Below are 9,674 nucleotides of genomic sequence, written 5' to 3' on the forward strand. Positions count from 1 at the left end.
AGTGCTGGTCTGGTGCTGGTTTAGCTTGTCACCCAGTATGGTCATGCTGGTCGACTAGCATACCAGCATCCAAAACACAGCATATGCTAGCTTTGCTGGTGAACAGCATGGTCATGCTAGTCTATGCTGGTTTTTCTAGCAGGGATGATCCTATTAAGAGCCTGTTTACATCCTAAAACAAAGAGCTAACTGAGGTTTAAAGCCAACTAAAGTTTACAAGCACCTTTTTTTACCCTTTTGTCTATAGCCATGATTTAGTAAATGTTTTTGAATTACTAGAGTGCCATGGCGTGTTGCACAGACATACTGTGTTTCTCACACGAACGCTTCCTTCACACTCTGCAGAGTGACATGCTAACACAGATTGGGCATCATTCATGTGCAAACGTGGGTCACGCGCTCATTGGGTCTGGACGTTTGTAGAGCTGCGTGTGAGGGTCTGACACGCACACACGTGTCACACCAAATACACCGTGTTTTCCCTCTGCTGCTCTTTGTCACAATCCTGACGCTCCATTTGCATATTTTATTGGATTAGCTCAGAAAACCAAAGAGCCTGTCACACGCCAAAATACAGGAGTAAAAGCAAAGGGGGGAGAGAGAAAAGACTAGTAGAGTGGTTCGCTGAAGCCACAGTAGGTTTCTGATGGAGCAAATGGGTTCATCTGAGGGCTAACATCATGTGATAGCATCCCTCTGAAGGCTCAGCTCACTAAACCCGAGTTTAAGAGGTTTTACTCCTCTGTAGTTTGTGGTTGTAGGATAATGACCCAGTGGGGTTGTACTGCTAATACCAGTTAGCCAAATGGTTGTTTTGCAGCCTGGCCATGCAGGTTTTGTTGTGTGCTTTATTCCAGAGGTTAAAGAGTTGATTAATCAACATTTGGTGGTAATAGCGACTGTTTACAGTAGTAGTTTTGGCCCAAATAATTCGAATGCTCCAGTATTCCTTTGTCATGTTGGTATTCATTTCCTTACTTAGTATTTTAAAGCTTTGTCTTCTGTTAACGCTTTAGGCAGTTGGAGGCTTATTTATCAATGCTTTAAACAGAATCTTTACCTTAAAGCAACATTATGTAACATTTTTACACTAAAATAACAGCTTCAAATCATTTTGATGGCACTCAGACTTATAATAGGGAGAATGGCATCTCTGTCATTGCCACTCCGGGCCCGGAATGCCTGCTATAGCGCTATGTAACTTTGGAGGAGCGGGCACCTCTCACGAGATCTGTGTTATGCTTCATGGCACCACGTCACACACCAACAACTATGGCTCTTCAGTCACCTATAAGAAGTAGGTCGGTATTGTTAGCATGGACACCATGGCAGAGGCTGTGAAGAGAACGAAGAAGACGCTGTTGGAGAAAGCAAGGAGGAGAAAAAGAGGCAGTAACCGAGCAAGAGATCAGACAAGAGTAAGCCTCGGACTGGCTTTTACTCGTTAAGATAAAATGATGCAGGACAGTCTCACTGCTAACAGGAAACAACGAAAACCTGACAGCAGAGTGTTCATCGCTTCCAATGTTATTGTCATGGTTGTTATAATTATATCTAATATATCGCGGTTGTCTGAAGAAAACTTTGTATCTCCAAAATAGTAACTTTACAGAAAAAGGAAAAAATCTACTTTACTTTTAATGTAAGTCAATGGAACCAAGTAGTTTTGGGTCATTTCCTTTGGTCCATTCATCATGGAATTTACACACAATGTAAAGATCAACAGGTATTTTCAACTGAGATATACCCCTGAGGTTACCTCCCCAGTCACAAGAGGGGGACTGCCCCTCAGTTTAGTACCTTTATTTCTTAGGGTGTAGAATTAGCAGTGGTTCTCAGTCCTCTGTCCCTGCACAGTTCAGCACTGCTCTAACTGAAACCCAAGGCTTGTTAATGAGGTGGTGGGCTGGATCGGGTGTGATGGAGCAGGAATGATATGGTTTTCTTCCAAATAAAACCTGCTTTACTCTAAAAAACCTGCTTTTGGCTTCACCTCTATTAGGCCCCGTATGATGGCCCAAACTGTAATTCCTCACGCTCACAAATTTACATATCATACATTAATTTTATGCAGTTAGAGTACATTCTATAGTAATTACTGAATACTGGATTACTGATGTTTTAGGATTATTTAATAAGACTGGGGTCAACAATTCCTACGCAATAAAATGGTTAAAATGTAAACAGCCATTCAGAGTGGTTTGGTGTGAAACGCTCTGTTCTAGAGAAACTGGAAGTCAGAATTGTTCACAGTGGTGGTGACAGGAACCAGACGTCCACCTCTAAAAGCTCTCACACAGAAATTTATTACATAAAATGGTTATAAATATTTAGCCTATTGTCTGACACACTGTCTTATGACAGTTTTGAGATTAAATGTTGGCCTAAAATCCATTCATGGTGGTGGGGTACCTGCAGGGTGTTGTGAGGCAAAATAGTCCCCAATGAAAACACATTTTTTCAGCTTAATCACTATTTTACCATAATTAACATCCCATATAAAAAAAAAATGTAGCTTCGGTGGTCTTTAAGGAAAGAAATCTGAGTCAGTAAGTTTCTCTACTTCTTAACCATTACATCATGCAGAATGGTTTAATATGCCAAGTCATTGCAAAAGGTCAAAGAAAAGAAGCTCATTTGTACTCAGTGTCCCCAAAACTGTATCTAATAAAAAGTTTATGCAGGCCATTACATGCATTGTCCACTCCTTCCGACCTCAAGTAGAGTCTGTCCACAAAGGCCAGTGAGCTGGCTAAGAGAAACCAGCCATGATTGGCAGCACTAACACATGACATGTGTACAACATCAGCATAGCTTTACTGAGACTGCTGCTAAAGGACGACTCAGGATAGATGAAGAGATTCTGTCACTGCATCCATCATGAGAATCACACCGAAGGTGCTGTGATGGAGGGGGGGAAGGAAAGAAAGGAAAAGAGAAATAAGGAGAGAGGGAAGACATAACGAGGGCATGGCTGAGTATTTTCAGCAAAGATGAGCAAAGAAAAAAAGGGGGACAGGGAGGGCACGAGAAAGAGGGTTGAAAGGGGGCGGAGGAGAAGGAGGGTGCCAACTTTATTTATTTCCGGTTGACAAAACCCTCCGCCGCCTCGCCCCCCCACCTCCCCCACTTCCCTTCATCCCTCATTTCTTCCTCTCTTTATCTCGGCCTATGTCTTTCTCTGCCTGACGTTTGCTTCGTAGCAAGACAATGAAAAGAGGAACAGGACTGATTCAAATGGAAAAAACAATGGCTGTAAAGCACTTGTGTTAACAACATGCATTGGAAAGGAAAGACGAAGCTAAAAGCTAAAATACTGTGTAAAAGTTAGAGACCCCCTCTTCTTTAATTTAAAAGGCGATTAGGTACAAGTTATTCATTTTTTCAGGAGATATTTCTGATGACATTAGATATAAAACGATCCACTTGCATTTGGGAGAAAGTGCAAGGAAAATAACATGAGTTTTCAGAAGTGGAGTTCAAAAAAATTATTAGCTACGGAGAAAATGGGGCTCCTAACAACCACCTGGAAGACCTGGTTGACACTAAAACTGCCCCCTATCAGATAACCAGCACTTTCATCTTTGAGAGAGATGAGAAAATCAAGCTGCTTCAGATCTGAAAACATCCACAGGTGTTTCTGTCCATCCTTCCACTGTGAGAAGACGACTCAGCGCTATGGGTCTGAAAGGATGTGTAGCTGTCAAGAAGAACCTCACTGAGAAAAGGAGACGGACACATCAAACAAAGAAGCTGACCAATGGACTGACCACCCCAGAGTCCAGACCTCAACATCACCGAATGTGTTTGATTACTTCAGAAAATGATCAACCAGCTTCTAAGACTGAACTTCGGAGGTGTGTCTGCAGATTTCTATGAGAAACTGAAAGTGAGTCTCCTGAAAAAACAGAAGATGGAATAATAAAGAGTGGACACACTAAATTTAGTTGTTGAGGCTTCTGTGTAATTTTTCTGTTAAGTATATATTTTCTACTATTTGTGGCTGTTTTGGTTGGAAATGTTGGTCTCTGATTTTTGCACAGCACTGTAAAAGAACAAAAGACGATATGTATGAATGTGTTAGCATGTACGGGTAAATCAGCAGCTGATATGTTAATAATATGTTAATATGAAGGATGCGCGGCTGTATGCATGTACAAAAGGTTACGAGTGTGCAGGCCGTATGCGAGAGTGTGCGTGCTGCTTTAAATTTGCACTGCTTTAGGCCACAGTTTTTCAGTGTCTTGTTAGTTCATCCCTGTCACCCTCTCTCTCTCCCTCTCTATCTCTCTCCCCGCTGGAGGGGAGGGGGAAGAGAGGTCACCATAGCAACAATGCCGGGACAACTTAACATCAAGTCCTACAAAAAAAAAACAAAAAAAAAACAAGAAAAAACAAAACAAGTGTGCGTATGTGAATAAGTCTGCACGCATATACTGTGCACAGCTATTACGTACAATTCAATGTACACATACACGAATGTGAACCAACAGCCACGAAGGCCTCATTCGAGACAGAAAGCACTTCAGCGACTGTAACAGCATTTTTACGTTTAGAGCTCTAATTATAAATTATTCGTTAGGCCACAAACAATGTTTCCGTCATTCTGTCATCCGTTTTCGGTCCCGTGTACTCTTCCTCTCCTTTATTTTGTCTTTCCTGCCGTCTCCCTCCCTCTCTCTTTGCTGTTGTGTGCCCCCGGGCTACAGAGTGGCACGTCCTCCCTCGCTCCATCCCTCGCTCTCTCTCTCTCCTCCCTCTCTGGCCCTGTCACCTTCAATTGCTCCATGCAACTAGACACACAGCCTCAGGCAAAGAAAGAGGGGATAGAGAGATAGAGAGAGAGAGAGAGAGAGAGAGAGAGAGAGGGAGAGGGAGAGAGGGATAGGGAGAGGCAGGATGGCACTGGAAAGAAAGAGATGTGGAGATAGAAAGAGAAAGAGAGAGAAAAAGAGAGAGAGAGAGTGATGACGGACGCAAAGAAGAAGAAGAAGAGCAGGTGTGAGAGTAAAAGTTTGTGAGAGCGGATGAAGAAGAGCCACAGAGAAAAGTTTAGAGAGATGAAAGCAGAGAAAAGCCTGAGCCAGAGAAAAGCCTTTTCTATACTTAATTAAAGTGGGAGTTTAGCCACCAATAACATTTACATGGTGAAAACATGATATTCACATGATATTTTAAAGGGTCCATAACAGCGTAAAACAAATTTCTTTTTTACATAAAAATATGTATATAGTATGTAAACACTGTTATCCTCCATTTTTCTTGTATTCTTTTTTTTTACCGTGAGGTCCACTAGTAACACCTGAGTGAGTTTCTGTACCAAAAATGGTCAGAATGGATTCAAATAAATCTTATCACAAAACAATGTGTCAGACATCAGACAGTGTATTCATAGCCATATCATGTAATAACCTTCTGTGAGGGAGCTTTTAGAGGTGGATGTCTGGTTCCTATCACCACCACTGTGAACAACTCTGACTTCATAAGTTTCTCTAGAACAGAGCATTTCACACCAAACCACTCTGAATGACTTTGTTTACATCTCAACCATTTAACTATGTAGAATTTTGGAAAATCGGTGGATTTCCCCTTTAAAATCATTCCACTTGCCACAGTGTCATTTTCTCAGTGTATCTTCTCATGTTTGGTGTCTGAAGCTTCTTTAGTTCCGCACTAGAGCTATGAAGCTAATGTAGCTAATGAAGGACAAAAGTATGGTTAGGTTTCAAGCAGTGGTGGAGTTAAGGGTTGTGTCACTGTAGAATGAAGCATGGCTGACCTTCTGGCCACCCCAGTTATGGAAAGTGAGAGAGTGAGTCATCTTCAACAAAGCAGTAATTCTGCTTTACAGTGAAATTCTGCCATTGTTATGAGAGTCTGATGACACTGTTATGAGAGTCTGATGACGCTGCATTTGATCATTTGTGAGTTCGGACCATGCCTTCAACATGGCGGTGGTAGTATGAGGGAAGACTGACTGAGGGAGGGGGAAGAACTTCGAGAACTTGGGGTGGCGTTCTGGGCAGCTTCTCCCTGTAGCTAAAAGGCCAGACCTCCCCTCATAGCTGTAGTTTTTGTAATTTACTCAGCAAACAAGTGAGTAATTGTGCACTTGGTCCCATCAGTAGTGCTACATTGTGAAATAGGCTATTTGATGGTAAGATCATGTATCATGCTAACTATCTTCTTTTTACAGTTGATACATGCATGTGTTATAGGTTACCTTGTACAAGTGGTCACCAAAGCTCCTCCTGGAGATCTACTTTCCTGCAGTATTTAGTTCCAGCATGCTGCTCCGTCTCCTCACTTAACACCAATGCATCTGGTCCAGCCAATCAAGGACTTCTGAAGAAGTTAATTAGCTGGACCACCTTATACAGTGCTGTCTGGCTGGCCTTCTAATCATTAGACTCAAGTAAAACCCACAGCAATAGCCACTGAAATTAATAACTTATGGCCTGTTTATTTGAAATGTTTTTTCTTAAAGTTAACGTTGTGCGTTGCAAAAAAAGTGATGCCTTTAATTTACATGATTCAAATACATCATTTCCCCATGAATGACTAAATTATGTTACAATGTCAACACACTTTTTTTGCCTTTCAGTTTTCTTCCGACAAAAGCTGTACTGATGTAAGAATTTATTCATTGGAAATCACGGACAGATTAAGTTACGTACAAAGTAAAAACAATGCATCACTTCTTGTTGTTTTAATGCAGTAACATTATTTTGTCTCATTTTTTTCCTAGCAGGGTGCCACCCTAGTAAAACCTCTGGGTCTTACCTGGCCACTCCATTCTAAAAGGTCTCCTGCTTTCAAGGTGGCTCCTGCTAGCGTTTCTAGCTAAGCGACATACTTAAGTCCATGTTTTATAGATAACAGTGTGTTTTACAGTGTCAGAAACCACAATCATAATCAAGTCTAAATGAGATACTGAACAACTCCAGATTGTTTGAGACGAGTGTGTGCTGATTTAGGTAAGGATTAGCCACAATGTTCAATTAGCCTGTTAGCTACATTAGCCTGCTTAGCTCCAGTGCAAAACTAGGGATGCAAACATTTCAAACCAAACAAGCTATTTTGTTTATCAACTGTATATGGAGTAAAGAAACTGAGTAAATTTTGACTGAGTTATCTTACAGTTTATGTAGCAGAATATGTGTTATACTGGAAAGCAGTGAGATTAAAGGGGAAGTCCACTCATTTTTAAATTTTTTATATAACTCAGTTCTTGAGAGCAAAGCCATTCGGAGTGGTTTGGTGTGAAGTGGTTCATTGTAGAGAAACGTACAGACTCATATTTCTTTACAGTGGTGGTGATAAGAACCAGGAGTGTCTACAACACAAACCCATCCATTTTATTTACTTACCAAAACAACCAGTAAATCTATACGGGTTCTATATGTGATGTTTATAATGGTAAAATAGTGTGAAGCTTAGATAAAAAGACTTTTAAGGTCTTCTTTTTTGCCTTACAACACTCATACTTATTTTCTTGCAATTCGTTGTTATGACTCAATCCAGGAAAGTCGTTTGTAACTCAAGTGTCCTTATTTTCGTAATTAGAGCAAACACAAAAAGGCAGGTAATGAGAGAGTACAGGGTGGAGTCTTCCAGAATTCCTAGTGAGTTAGTTGATCTCTACAGAGCCCTGATGATGACATCCTGTATAAATAAAAATAATGTGTGCCCACGCCTTATTAACACATGGGAACGAGATCCTAGTGCGTGGTCACGACTTAGTAAGGAGTGGGAATGAGATGATTAAGTCATGGCCATGACTTAGTAAGGCGAGGGAACGAGATCACGGCATACTAAGTTGTGGCCACGCATTAGGATCTCGTTCCTACCCTTTACTAAGTCGTGGCCACGACTTAATTATCTTGTTCCCACTCCTTACTAAGTCGTGGCCACGCATTATTTTTATTTATACAGGATGTCACCAGCGTGGCTTCGTAGATTTCTGTTTCTTAGCTCTTATTTGTTCTTCAGATGTTGTTTTCAAACAAACAAGGTTCATATATTGGTTAAATATAAGTTTTTACAAGTTTTAGGTAATGAATGTTATGTTGTGTGTTTAATGTCTCTACACAGTCGCCAGTCTGGTTGTAACAAAACAACATAAACTGCTGCTAAATCTGTAGTTATAAGAGAATCTCTCTTTGAAAGCTCTTTTTGAACATTTTTATTTGTACATCTCAGCTTGTGATGTGAAAATGAATACATGAAACAATGTAAAGTTTAAATGTATTCAACTCCATGTATAATTTCAAACAACTCATCAAACAAATCAGAGTTCATCCATCCATCCATCATCTAAACCGCTTATCCTTCTGGGTCACGGTGACAAATCAGAGTTTTGAAACTTAATTCATTTGAGGCAACGAGTGAACTGAACTTGGTAAATGCCCCTAAAGAAACAGAAACAGCTCTCAGCTTCACACTTGTATGTGAAAGAGCATCAGGAACAGGACTGGCGGAAAACAGGAAAGACATTTCAGCAGCTCTGGCAAAAAGGGGAAAAAAAATATGAGCTGTCTTTTCTAGAGGATTCTACGGTAAAGTGGACCACTTTGCCCCCAAGTGGTGAAACCCTCTAATAACGTTTTAGCATCATAAGTGCTTACAGTGCACACACATGCTAACATTAAATATAAGATTTAACAAAAAAGGGCACTAAAATGCACTTATATTATAGAACAAACCTGTTCAGATGAGGCTCACACTTCATATGTGTTAGGTGATTATTCTAGAAATACTTAACCCTCATCCTCCTTCCTTTTTTCTTAAAGTTTTAAATTTCTGACAAATGTAGTGTTCATCAAGTGTTTCAGGTTGGATTTGCTAAGCTTCGCCACACCAAACGACAGCTAAACACAGTATGTTCAGAATAAGATCTTACAGTTCATCTGTGTGGCAAATCTTACTGTTTTTCAACTGTTCTGTAACGCTACAGTGATTTTTAACACTAACTTACCATAGCATAAAGCATCTTAAAGGGGAACTCCACAGATTTTTCTAAATTTCTGCATAATTAAATGGTTAACAAGTAAACAAAGTCATTCAGAGTAGTTTGGGGTGAAATGCTTCATTCTTACGAAACTTACCGAGTCAGAATTGTTCACAGTGGTGGTGATAGGAACCAGACGTCTGACCTCTGAAAGCTCCCTCACAGAAAGTTATTACATGAAATGCAGAAGACTTGTGATAAAGTTTTGGTCTAAAACATATTTTAATCAATTTATTTTAACCTTTTCATGGTGAAGGGATACATGAAGGGTGTTGTGGGGCAAAACAATTTTTTTTACTTTCCACTATTTTTGCCATCATCAGCATTACATATAAAAGCTCAGAAGACACACGTGGTTTTGGATAGCAAATAGAATGGCTATATTTGTGTTGTAGACATTGTGACTTTTGGTTCCTACCACTGTAAACAAAATCTAAGTTGGTCTGTTTCTCTTGCAAATGAACCATTTCACACCAAAACACTCTGCATTACTTTGTTTATATTTTAACCACTGAATTATACAGAAATTTTGAAAAGTTGGTGGAATTCTCCCTTTAAACTAACTCAGTGTTGTTAACTAACTTACGGAGGCCTCCTGGTGACATCCTGTATAAATCAAAATAATGCGTGGCCACAACTTAGTAAGGCGTGGGAAAAAGTTGAT

Source organism: Colossoma macropomum, unplaced genomic scaffold, assembly GCF_904425465.1.
Source record: "Colossoma macropomum unplaced genomic scaffold, Colossoma_macropomum, whole genome shotgun sequence".
Lineage (NCBI taxonomy): Eukaryota > Metazoa > Chordata > Actinopteri > Characiformes > Serrasalmidae > Colossoma > Colossoma macropomum.